At 43.3% G+C, this 13013-nt stretch overlaps 1 non-coding gene across 1 annotated transcript; it reads left to right on the top strand.

Moving 5' to 3' along the window:
- The first annotated feature begins 823 nt into the window (after positions 1-823).
- TRNAT-AGU (transfer RNA threonine (anticodon AGU)) lies at positions 824-897 on the top strand. The gene has a single exon. It is a non-coding gene; the product is annotated as a tRNA-Thr (tRNA).
- The last annotated feature ends 12116 nt before the right edge of the window (positions 898-13013 follow it).

Below are 13013 nucleotides of genomic sequence, written 5' to 3'. Positions count from 1 at the left end.
CGGGAGCCATGAAGCTAGGCTCGACGTACCGTCCACTGCGAAGCTCCGTGACGAGGTACAGGGAACGTCCACCTCCACCAGATATGTTACGTAAGAAGACGTAAATGAAAAGCTATATACAAGTATATTTACAACGTAATACGCCGCACTTGGCCAAGAGGCAACAGCCCGCGCTAGCCTGCAATCGTTGTCGTCGTCTTCGTACCGCTCGCCTCTTCGTCATCGGTAATACTATTCCGTAGCAATATATATATATATATATATATATATATATATATATATATATATATATATATATATATATATATATATATATATTAGCTTAAAAACGCCACCAACGTTAGCTGGGGCACACGTTATATACAGGGGATCCTAGCTAATTTCAGCTAGCGTATAAAAAAATGGGAACGCCACGTAGCTGTAAAGAACCAACGTAATGCTGTATGCCGCCACTTAGGGATGCTTAAATTATTTTTTTGAGTATCCCCAAGTGATTTCTGAGTATTTTTTTGAGCGAAATGACATTTATGGAAGGACGGACCAAAAATGGAAGTTACAAGGCAAATTTAATTTTAAAGTATTCAACGGCTGTCGGATACAAAACATTGTCTGGATTCCAGCTACGGATCGATGCCTCCTTCCTTGAAGAAAAGGTGCCGGTGTTATGCTCGGCATTGCATGACAATATATATGCACCAAACTGGTTTTCTGAGTGCTCCACATTGCTACGTGACGCTCATACTAGGCTAGTTGGGGGATTACGCCAATAATCACTTACTGAATCATGCCAGTCACTGAAACAGGGGCATCGCAGCGAATCGTTGGCGCCGTGGCTTAGTTGGTTAAAGCGCCTGTCTAGTAAACAGGAGATCGTGAGTTCGAATCTCACCGGTGCCTAGCTGTGCCTACCTTTTATGTTTTGTCATGCGCATTTGCTTTCTGCACAGCATTCTACTTGCACCTTCATTCCTATAGGCCGCTAGATAAATTCGCTGTATTTTTTACAATGGGAGTGTCACCGAGATTAACAATGGCGTTTGTGACACTGAAAAGAAAACCACTGTTTCGAAGGAAAGAAAAAAGGAAGCTGCAGCTTTCTAGAGCCGCGCTCCCCGAAGGCATGGTCTGTCTGGCGTTGAAAGCATATCAGTTTGATTTCCGCAGCCAATGAAGCACTGCCATGTTGTCTCCCATAGAAGGCTACCTTAGCTTTTGCAGACTATTGCAATCACTAGATTTTATCAAGGGAAAGACAATGAGACAGATACACAAGTGGAGGCAAAAGCACTGCTACAACTTCATGCCTGTAGCAGAATTTGGCTGCATTTTAAACGTCCTCTATTCATATGATTGTTTCGATTAGGCCAGGAAGCGTTCTAGGCGCTCATTTCTATTTCATCTGTGATAATGGCACATCTCTTTAATTATTTCTTGGAGTCAACGGCTTCGCTAGCCTAGACCATATGCTCTGGCGTTGCACCTCGGTGCGAGGCACGGAGCAAATCAATGAGGAGCAGTGGCTCTCCGCTTTCAAGAACCCCGATGCCGGGGCCCCACTGTGAGCTGTCCTGGGCGTGCACGATGTGGCGGTCGGCCATGGCCTGACTGCCCCAACGTGGCAGCGGCCCGCAGCGCGCTCAGTCGCGTACCTCAGGACTTTCAATATAGTTTTGCGTTCATCCGTCCATTGGAGACAAGGTCTCTGCTTAAAATTTCAGATCAACATGGAGCCCATAGAATATGTGTATCTGGCTGCCACTTTCTGAGCATGTTCGTCAAAATACAGCGATTTGATGCCTACTAGTGCTAGTAAGGCAAAATGGCGTCAAAATCATGCTCAGACCAAAAATATGGACCTTTTTGTATAAAGGTATGGACAAAACAGTAATAAATGTTTGCACCTAAATTGCGCAAAAAACACTCAAACTATGCTCATGTGCGTATACGTACTCATATACTCATATTTATTTATTTATTTATTTATTTATTTATTTATTTATTTATTTATTTATTTATTTATTTATTCATACTGTCGATCTTATCAGGGATCATAACAGGAAGGGCATACATAGATATCTTGCAGTGTAACAATAATAATTAGCGCAGTATTATGATTACACGTAATAGACATGCAATTAGCAGAGGCAGATAATGTAGTAGGCCGAGAAGTAACGTTATACACTGTAATAATGTTACGAAAAAAAGAGGTAATCAAAAGGTAGAAAACTCACAAAGGTGAACAAAATGGTAGGCGTAAATTACACAATAACACAGAGCCTTCAATTTAAGAGTAACAGGGTGTAATGAGGTAGTCTCTCAAATACCTGTGGTGGTAAGCACTAATTACAACAGGAAAAGAAGTAAACAATTTGCAAAAATAAACAATAGTACTCAGTAATGGCAAGAAATACAAGTTATAAAAGTGAGGTATACACAAGATGGTAGGAATCCATAAGATACGTTTAAAGTGTCGTTAAAGAAATTGTGATTCTGTACATAATCTAACGAAATAAGATGGCACAAAAATGAATGATGACATAGTTACGTCATAATTGTGAAGCACGCAATTGATTTTCGGCTAATGACAAAAAAGTAGTTAACGATGGGCTGTTTGTAATACTAGGGTCCAGCTTATTCCATTCACGTGTCATTAACGGGAAAAACGAATGTTTATGGCTTTCCGTATGAATTGGGTGTTCGTTTAATGATAGTGAATGTTTATTTAGGGTGAGTCGTGTTTGTGCTAAAGATAAGTATTTGGATGTGTATATTTTCAATTCATTATGAATACGTTGATACACAATTTTCAATCGTGCAAGCTTGGCTCGTTTTTGTAAGGTCAGTATACCGGCCTGATTTAGCAATTCTGTGGGTGAGTCTGTTAACCTATGTTTGTTGTAAATATATCTTAGTGCCTTCCTTTGAATTGCTCCTAGTTTGTTAATGAGTTCTTTGGTGAAAGGAAACCGAACAACGTTAGCATACTCTAATACAGATCTGACAAATGTGTTATAGGCTAGTAGTTTTGTGTTTGGGGGAGCTAGTCTAGACGTCTGTTCAAGAAAAACAATTTTTTTTCTGCGGTCAAGGTAAGGTTGTTAACATGGCGCTCCCATCACGTGTTAATGTTAAGTTAAGGTACTTGTACTCCTTCACTTTGTTAAGTGTGGCGTTATTATGCGAAGCATACTAGCCGCACAACCACGCTCTTCCTTGCTCCGCCGCGTGCGGCCGCGTAGCTACCATATGACATCATAACAGCTGCGAAAGCGGAGGCTCAGTTCGTGAGCTCGCCTGCGGTCGCACAGATGGTACTGCGGCCTAACTCCCGCTCCTCCCGCTAGGGCACTCACGTCACAACAGCTGCAAGCCGGACTCAACTCTTGCAAGATAGGCTGGGTGGGAATCGAACCAGGGTCTCCGGAGTGTGAGATGGAGACGCTACCACTGAGCCACGAGTTTTTTTTTCTTTTTTTTTCTTTATTTCCAAGGTGACAACACAAAACAGAGAAACCAACACAAAAATGTTAAAAGCGCCAACCAGTAGCTTGTTGACGCGACATTGCTAAAAACGTTTTAATGACACTAGGTCATTGAGTACAGGATACCATGTTGGCTGTTCGTCCTGGGACTGGTACACATCTCGGATATAGGCAATGCTTTCAATGAAGTTTTCTCTTACCGATCTTACAATAGGATCTGCATGTCTGACAGCCATTCTTGTTTTCCACATGCTATGCATGCTTAATACCATGAACATGTCATAGGGCACACCCCCATCATTGTTAACCGCAAGAAAGTTAATTCCATATGGTGTGAGGGGCAAATCTTTTTTCAGCGTTCTCTGGAGGACGTCCCAATGAAAAAATTGAATCTAAACAGTCTAGGAATATATGTGTTACTGTTTCTGGCTTGCAGCATAAAATGCAATCAACTGACCAGCGAAGAAAAAAGACTGAGCCACGAGTACGATGCTTCAAAGCGGTACAAAAGCACCTCTAGTGAATGCGGTGTTGCCTTAGAAACGAGCTGTTTCTAAGACTCAGGCGTGCGTCGCTTCCTCAGGCGCACATTTCGTTGCCGCGCCGAATGCTGCGTTGCTCGACGCTCACCGCATCCAATGCGGGGCACGTAGTCGCTGCGCCGTAGCCCATTGTCTTACACCTCTTGGCGGGTCGACGGGAACGCTGTCGCGTTCCACTCTTGAAGGCGAAGCAGAGTAACGCATGAGTTGTTTCTTCATCTAGCCGAACCAAGTATAGCCAAGCAACAGCAGTTCACCAGGCTAAACAGTGGTTCAACAACTAAAATAAAGGCTAGTATGCTTCGCATCCTGGGCTTAACTTTAGCTAAGCGACAGCCATTTTTTATAGTGCAGTTAAACTCTGATGCGAGCTTTTTTCTAGTAATTGATAAAATAGCTCATTTTTTAACATTTAAAGTCATTTGCTTTTCGTTAAACCATTTGTACACAACCGACAAAGCGTCGTTAAAGGCCACATGGTCATTATGAGAATTGATTACCTGATACAGAATACAATCGTCAGCAAAAAGTCTAACGTTGATTGGAATATTAGAAGGCAGATCATTAATGTATATGAGAAATAAAACTGGAGCCAGAACATTTCCTTGAGGAACTCCGGATCTTACGCTAGATTTCATGGAATATTTCTGGTTAACTTCTACAAACTGAGTGCGGTTAGTAAGGGAGTCTTTGATCCAGTTCAGAATAGGGCACTTTCCCAAGGTAAGTTCGAGTTTGTAAATTAATTTCTTACGTGTTATCCGATCGAAAGCTTTTGAAAGATCTAGAAAGGTTAGATCGATTTATTTCTGTTGGTCAATACTTAACGATACGTCGTGGACAAGCTCAATTAGTTGTGTGACTGTGGAAAATCCTTTGCGAAAACCATGCTGACAATCTGTTAGTATTTCTTCCTGTTCAAGGTGTTTGGTTAGGTGGGTTAAGATAATGTGCTCTTGTAGTTTACAAACAGTGCATGTTAGTGAGATTGGTGTGTAGTTAGCGGGTTCTATGTTACTTCCCGATTTATGAATTGGTTTCAGTTTAGCTGTTTTCTAATTCTTAGGGGTGGTACCTGAGGAGATTGATTTGTTAAAAATTATTAATAAGTACTTCGCCATCCACTCAGTGTATCTGCGAAGGAATGCATTTGCAATATTATCAGGTCCTGGTGACTTCTTTGGGTCTAAGTTAAGCGGTAGCTTCAGTATGCCTGTTTCGGTTAGTGTGAGTGGCTCTAGTGGCTTATTTCTAGAGAAGCTTGCTTGTGGAAGTGTGCCGTTGTCCTCAGTGAAAACGGAGCAGAAGTAGTCGTTAAGCAAGTTAGCAGAGTTCCTTTTATCTTCATTTGAGGCTTCGTTGCCGTTATGATTCTTTTGGTTAATGTAGCTCCAGAACATTGTGGGAGCAGTTTTCAAAAAGTTTGTGAGTGCATTAGTAAAGTAGAACTGTTTGGCTGTCTTAATTTTTGATTTCATAAGTTGGATAGCTGCGCTGAGATTTTCGTGCGTAAATTTTAATGGGTTGGTTTTCAGAAATTTTTGCATTCGGCTTACTTTATGTTTCGCATGGATATCGTCACGCGTTATCCATGGATTACGCCTAGTAAGTTTCCTTTTTCTAGTTGGTGTGTAATTGGCTATACAATCAGATATAATGACACTAAATGCGAGCCACAATGTATCGAAGTCTGTATTGCTGTTATGGGAAAGTTGTAAAAACGAGTGGTATTCATTATTCAGGTAATCAAGTATACTAGCGTCGTTAGCTTTACTATAGTCGGGGAAAGCGATGATTTGCTGAGAGGTAACGCTGTCATGAAGGGGAATAGCGCAATAGGTAATTTTGTGATCCGAAATACCATCTAGTAAGCTTTATCTTCTTTCGTCATTTATGAAGTGATTGCTGAGGAATATTAGATCTAGCATGGAACAGTTGGATCCCTGTACACGTGTAGGTTCAGTTACAATTTGTATAAGCTTGAACGATAACATATAGTCAAGTAAAACATCCGCACAGGGTGAATGATGCTGCATTGTTTGCCAATTCACTTCAGGAACGTTAGACTCACCTGCAATTAATAATCTGGACCCTGATGCGTATTGCTCAGTATATTCACGCAATGGGCGTATATTGTGGAGGCCGGAAGGACTGCGATAGAAGCAGCCTGCAACAACAGTACAAGATGCGAAGCGCAGTTTACAAAAGATAGTCTCCAACACCCGCAACATCCAGTAACAATCAAAACGAGATTTCTTTCTTTACTAGAATGGCCGCGCCATGGCCTCGTGTTGTCTGGTCTTTCCGGATGATAGCGAAGTTGTCCGGGGCTATCTCAACATTTTTAATATCAGCTGTTAGGCAGATTTCTGTTGGTGTTAGAAAGTCAGGTTCATATGCAAGAATCAAGGCTTAAGTGAATCCGTTTTTTTTATATGCTACGAGCATTTATGTTCAAGAAGGATAAGTAGGATGTCATGTTCGGCGTGAACGTAGGTTTCGAGGGCCGTGTTGCTAGTTTTTTGGATTAGGATTGACGGAACCTGGTTTCAAAGGAGCTATATTATTATTTTCTTCATCCCAGTACAACATATCGCCGTTGATTTGTAGTTTGTCATAAATTAAATTAATATTATCACCGGGTTCTTTCCTTGGTTTGGCCGAATTCCATAACTTCCTTCTTAAATCTCGTACGCGAGGCGATAAATATTCGGAGATCAAAAAACTTGACCCCTTTAGCTTGAAAATGTTTCTCAAGATTTTAGTTATGTCTCTAAAGTCGAGTAGTTTAAAAATAAATGGTCTTGTTTTAGTGGTATCCGGCCTGCCTAATCTATGGATGCGTTCGATACTTGCAGCTTCGAGCTTCAGAACGTTTTTCACAATTTCTTCATGTACTGTAAGCTGTAATGTGTCTTCATTTTCCTTGTCCTCTTCTGGCACACCATACACAATTAGATTGGATCGTCTGGAGCGGTTTTTAAGGTCGTCTAGTCTTAGCTCCAGCGTTGAAACGACTTTCTCTAGATTAGTTAACTCCGCCGCGCAAGACGAAATCTTTTTGTCTAGGGTTGTAAGTTGCAGTAGTTTCTTGTCTATTGCGGTTAAACGCTGTTCCTTATTTCTTTTAAATCCTTCGGGATTTGGTGTAGTTGCAGCGAAATTTCGGGTGTATCAGGAGCCGGGTTTGTTTCTACATCTCCAGCTTGTAGCAATTATTTGCCGAGATCCACTATGTCAAAGAGTAGTTAGCACCGCAGCCCAGTGCACGGCAGCCCAACTAAACAAAGCTCCTTCGAATGCATGCAATCTTTAAAGTGCTTTCTTACCTGCACAATGAATACAAAAGAGTTATCCATGTGCCCCTGCGGCCAGCAGTCGTGCCCTATGGCCGGCGGAAATGCGTCGCCCCTTCTTATAGCACGAAGCGATTGATGCGCCGCCAACATCGAGTTGAACCCTGAACTGGCGCTCGGAGTGGTCGAAGAAGGATGTCGATAGTGCGGGCTGTTGCTGTGCAATGCCAGCGGGACTGGCTCGGTGGTGTAGCGGTCCGGAAGCGGATGCGCAGCCTGCGTGTTGTCCATCTGTAGGCTTGGATTAGCGGCAGGGTTGCGGCTATCTGCACGATGAACACAAAAGGGTTATCCATGTGCCCCTGCGGCCAGCTGCCGTGCACTGACTGATACTCATAAGCTACCTAATAGGAGTTACTAATTACAAATACGTGTAAAAATGAAATCTTGACCAAATGTAATGGTGCAACCGGAAACTTTCGGAACTGAAATTCCGTGCTGGATATTAGAAATTTGGTCCGGGTGAGAGAATGGGAAGAAGCTGCGCACGATGAAACCATAAATGAGGCATTACAAGCTGACAATGGTTGCATTTCTTTTCTTTCTTCTTTGAAGTCAAGAAACGCAATGTCAGAGTAGTTTCGAAGAATGACTAATGAGCGCGGATGAAAAGAAATGGCTGGAAGAAGTGCGAAAGTATCTCTACCTCAAAAGCTTGGACCGAGAATGACAGAAGTCGTGAAAGTTAACAATGAAGCATAGGAAAACTGAAAGTGTGAATAGGCCACCGGGAAACATTAGAATAAGTGAGAGAAACACAGACGGCAAATTGGAAGCAAACCAAGAAGACCAGCTCGCTGCTGCTCATGCGCTTTCTCACACCAGCGCTTTTGCAGCGAGTGTCCGCGCTCATCAAGTGTGTTATGTTGACGGTTGCTTGTTTGCGCTTACACCACGTTTATTATTTGCGTTAGTGTACGAATGTTTCGATGTTTACAAGGCCGATAATAGTATTTTCCTTTCTTCCTATAGTGGTCTACTAATACGCTATCGCAGTCGATGCTTCGAGTTTTGGGCGAAACCGCGACTTTTTATTTTAGATAGTGGTTATACTGTTCTGCCAGCGCTGTTTACGGTGGTAGGTCTAGCGGACTTGAACCGTGCATCATGTAAATAGCTGCTACCCGAGGGACCATACAAGATTGTCTTACCCAGCGGCAGAGGTATATACCTGAGATGTACTTCGTCGTCGTTGCGGGAAGCAAAACGGTACAAACATTGTCTTTGGTATGAGTTTCATAGGCACACTGGCATACAGTCTTATAGAAATACCTTAAGGCATGAATAATATATTTTAAATAACATATTTGGTAACACAGCCACGCTTTGATTCGGCAGTAATGGCCTGATGATGAAGATGACTCTTTGCTTACATGGTATTGAATCGCATACTAAGCAAACGAAAACATGCGGGTTGTTTCAGTTCAAGCATCTGTCTACAAAAAGTTCATTGCTTTAGTACTTGCAAAATGTTTAGCCCGATTTGAAAAATAACGCTGCCCGCAGCGTTTTACGTAGGCTGCTTCAGACAACCACTAAAGCCCTATGGTTGCAGGACATGTGCGTATGATTTGTGACAATCTGATAACGTAGTCAGATAAGCGATTACCACAGAAACTTGTCTGTGCCTTGACAGCTGGGTAAAGTGTTAGGTTTGGGGAAGCATGTTGGTTCAAAGACGGCGAAAAGTTCGTAGGTCGGTTGGTCGGTCGTCCGGTCGGTCGGTCGGTCGGTCGGTCGATCGGTCGGTCGGTCGGTCGGTCGGTCGGTCGGTCGGTCGGTCGGTCGGTCGGTCGGTCGGTCGGTCGGTCGGTCGGTCGGTCGGTCGGTCGGTCGGTCGGTCGGTCGGTCGGTCGGTCGGTCGGTCGGTTGGTTTTGGTTTAATGGCACAAATGCAACTAATCCCATGCTACGCCAGTTACAGGACAAAATGAAACGCAACCTTAGAGCAGGTAAACCTGCATTACATAATACTTGGTGTAAATAACCAGTTTTTTCTAAAAAGTCGAACAGGTTAGTAAACGGCACTAGGGCGTCATCTGCCAGTAATAGCGCAGGGTGTAATGGTATATGAAAATATTCAGGTTGTTTCAGAACCTTCATCTCTGTGTGCCGTTGTGTGGACATGTTATTAGGATTTGTGTTACTGTAGGAGGTTCATGGCATTTTTCGCATGTTGGCAGGATTTCTTTTTGAAGGAGGAAATTGTGCGTCAGATGTGCGTGTCCAATTCGAAGTCGACACAAGGTCACATCGTAAAACAGTTGCTGGTGACTGCATGATGTACACTCGCCAATTACAAGTTTAGGAGGATGTACCTTGTTGCTTAAGCAATGTTCCCAATCGGGTTGCCATCTGTATGTCACGGCCTTCTCAATCGCATTGATACTGTCTTTATTTAAAAGTGCTGTGTTTTTAATGTTGTTGTATGCTGCCATTATTGCGCCTCTACCCGCTGCTTCGTTACCCCGTATACCAACATGGCTTGGTACCCAAAAAAACCTAATTCATCTGCCATATTTGTTTGACGATAATGCGTTTAATATATCCCCTAACAGTGGTTCACATTAAGATTTCATGTGTAGAGCCTTGAGTACACGTAATGAATCTGCGTATATGACAATGAATGTTTTCAAGTTTGTCAGTGATAGTCATTTGAACTACCGTCCACATGCCGTATACTTCAGCTGTGTAGACAGAGGCAAACTGAGGGAGTCTAATATTTGTTTCCCAATTTTCTTTTAAAGCCCCCACACCCACGTGTTTTTTTTTTTGTTTTAGAGCTATCACTGTAACAGTCCATGTAATTTTTATACTTGTCATGAATAGCGCGGAGTTCTTGTATAATGTGTTCACGTGGTGTGTCTCTTTTCTTTAAACGTGCTGTTGTCCTGCCACATGATGGTGTGAAATGACACCATGGGGACAAACGTTCTGGCTTCCTGGCAACCTGGAGGACTTCCCGAGGAATGTCATAAACCAGACATTATTCCCCGTATCGCAGGATAAGCAGCCTGATCATGTTTGGTTAATTTGCATAATGTAAGCGTGAGCTGCACTGTGTGACGATGTTGTAGCATATTTGTTGTGGTAAGGAGTGGATTCTGAATATGTAAGAAAAAGTTAGTAGCACTCTACGCTGCTGTAAAGGACGCTCATTACGGTCGACGTATAAACTCTGGACAGGTGATCTTCTGTAAGCGCCACTTGCCAGTCGTAGGCCGAGCTTATGAACTGAATCAAGTCGACTGATGTAGGACTGTCTTGAGGAACCATATATGATAGCACCATAGCCTAATAAGCTACATACTGAAGTGCGGTAGATGTGCAGCAGGCATTTACGGTCAGAGCTCCAGCGTTTCCGGGAGAGGATTTTGAGGATCTTAAGTACATTGTTCGCTTTCATTTTAATACTATTTACGTGCGCGAGAAAGTTCAACCTATTATAAAGCAGAACACCAAGAAACGTTTGTTCTTGTTTTACCGGTAGATTGCCTTCCTGTTGCTTAAGCATGGGATGTGGTTGTAGGCCTCTTTTCATGTAAAGACAACACTAATGGGGTTTTCACTTGAGAAGTGAAAGCGTTTTTCAGATGCCCACTGCGTTAAATTGTTTAATGTAATTTGAATTTGCCGTTTGCACGTTGCCATGGTGGATGCACGACACGCAATTTGTAAGTCATCTACATATAATGAATGCATTACGGAGGATGCAATTACATTATTGACCGAATTTCTTTTCACCAGAAACAATGTTGTGCTTAATACGCAGCCCTGATGCACACCGTTTTCCTCAATAAATACGCGGGACCGCACCGTTCCTATACGCCTTGCAATGTTCGGTCGGACATGAAATCGGCTAGACGTATAAGCATTCTACCGCGTATACCTAAATCCGCTAAGTCCCTTAAAATACCAAGCCTCCATGTTGTGTCACATGCCTTTTTGAGATCATAGAAAACCGTGAAAGCATGGTGGTCCAAACAAGATGAAAAGTAAAACACACACACACACAGACACACACACACACATATATATATATATATATATATATATATAGATAGATAGATAGATAGATAGATAGATAGATAGATAGATAGATAGATAGATAGATAGATAGATAGATAGATAGATAGATAGATAGATAGATAGATAGATAGATAGATAGATAGATAGATAGATAGATAGATAGATAGATAGATATACGAATACGGAACTAGCAGCAGCGGTGGCGTAGAGGTCTAACACCCGCCTCGCGTGCCAGCGGTCCGTGGTTCGAATCCGGGTGCCACGCAATTTTCCACCCGACAAAAAAAACAACCTGCGTGTTAATAAAATTGCGCAAACAGGCCAAGAGTGTGGCCTGACCCCGGTGACCAGAACCGGTAACGCACGCCCTCACCAGTGCAGTATTGGCCACCCTGGTGCAGTACTTGGCCACAACCTCCTATATGAACGCAACAATCAAACCCCGGCCCTCACTCCCCAGCAGCTACGAAGCAACTGACCACGGCGGCGGTCAGACCTGCGACGTGACGGAAGAATCCCTGGCTCCGGACAGGCCGCCATTGGAATATGAACCTGGCAACGTTTAACACTAGACCCAGACGGTAAATTCTGTTTGCTCCCGAAGCTTACACGGAGCAAAACATCATTGCTACACAGGATTCGGCTCGGCGTTGCTTTCACCCGTCGCTACGCACACCTCATCGGCCAATCGAACAACCCTGATTGTGTACACTGCCAGATGCCCGAAACACTGCAACACGTACTGTGCGATTGCTCAGCATATATGCTGGAGCGAAGGACGTTCGACAGTTTCCTAGCCAGCGTTGGCAGACAACTACTGTCGGAGGAAGCTATCCTCAGCCCATGGCCTGACGCTGCAATTTCAGTGCGTGCAACAAAAGTATTGTTGAAGTTCCTGCAGGACACCAAGCTCGACGAGCGGCTCTAGCGAGGCAACTGTCTCATGTACATAAGCACTCACCACTTCTCTTATCATCATCACCCATCCCAATACTTTCACTCCCCTTCCCTCTTCCCCAGTGCAGAGTAGCAGACTAGAGCGCACTAGTTCAGGGCGACCTCTCTGTCATTCCTATCAATAAATTCTATTCATTCATATATTCATATATAGAACGTTATCTAGTGAGGCGAGTCTAGCAGTGCGATTGGAGGGATTAGAGAGCAGTAAATGGGATATAATAGGGCTCAGAGAAATTAGAAGGCCAAAAGAAGCATATACAGTGCTAAAAAGCGGCGCGTCCTGCGCTACCGGGGCTTAGCGGAGAGACGAGAACTAGGAGTCGGATTCCTGAATAATAAGAATATACCTGGTAACATACAGGAAATCTTTAGCATTAACGAGAGGGTGCCAAGTCTTGTGAAACTTAATAAGAGGTACAAAACGAAGGTTGTACTGGTCTACATCCAGTCATGATGACCAGGCCGTCGAACGCTTCTGTGAAGACGTGGAATCGGCGAGGGGTAGAGTGAAAACGAAATACACTATAGTGATGAGCGAATTCAATGCCAAGGTAGGCAAGAAGCAGGCTGGAGACAAGGCAGTAGGGGAAAACGGCATAGGCACTAGGAATAGCAGGGGAGAGTTATTAGTACAGTTGGCGGAA

The sequence above is a fragment of the Dermacentor albipictus genome, chromosome 5, assembly GCF_038994185.2.
Source record: "Dermacentor albipictus isolate Rhodes 1998 colony chromosome 5, USDA_Dalb.pri_finalv2, whole genome shotgun sequence".
NCBI classification, from domain to species: Eukaryota; Metazoa; Arthropoda; class Arachnida; order Ixodida; family Ixodidae; genus Dermacentor; species Dermacentor albipictus.
This window is presented reverse-complemented; position numbering and strand designations above follow the sequence as displayed.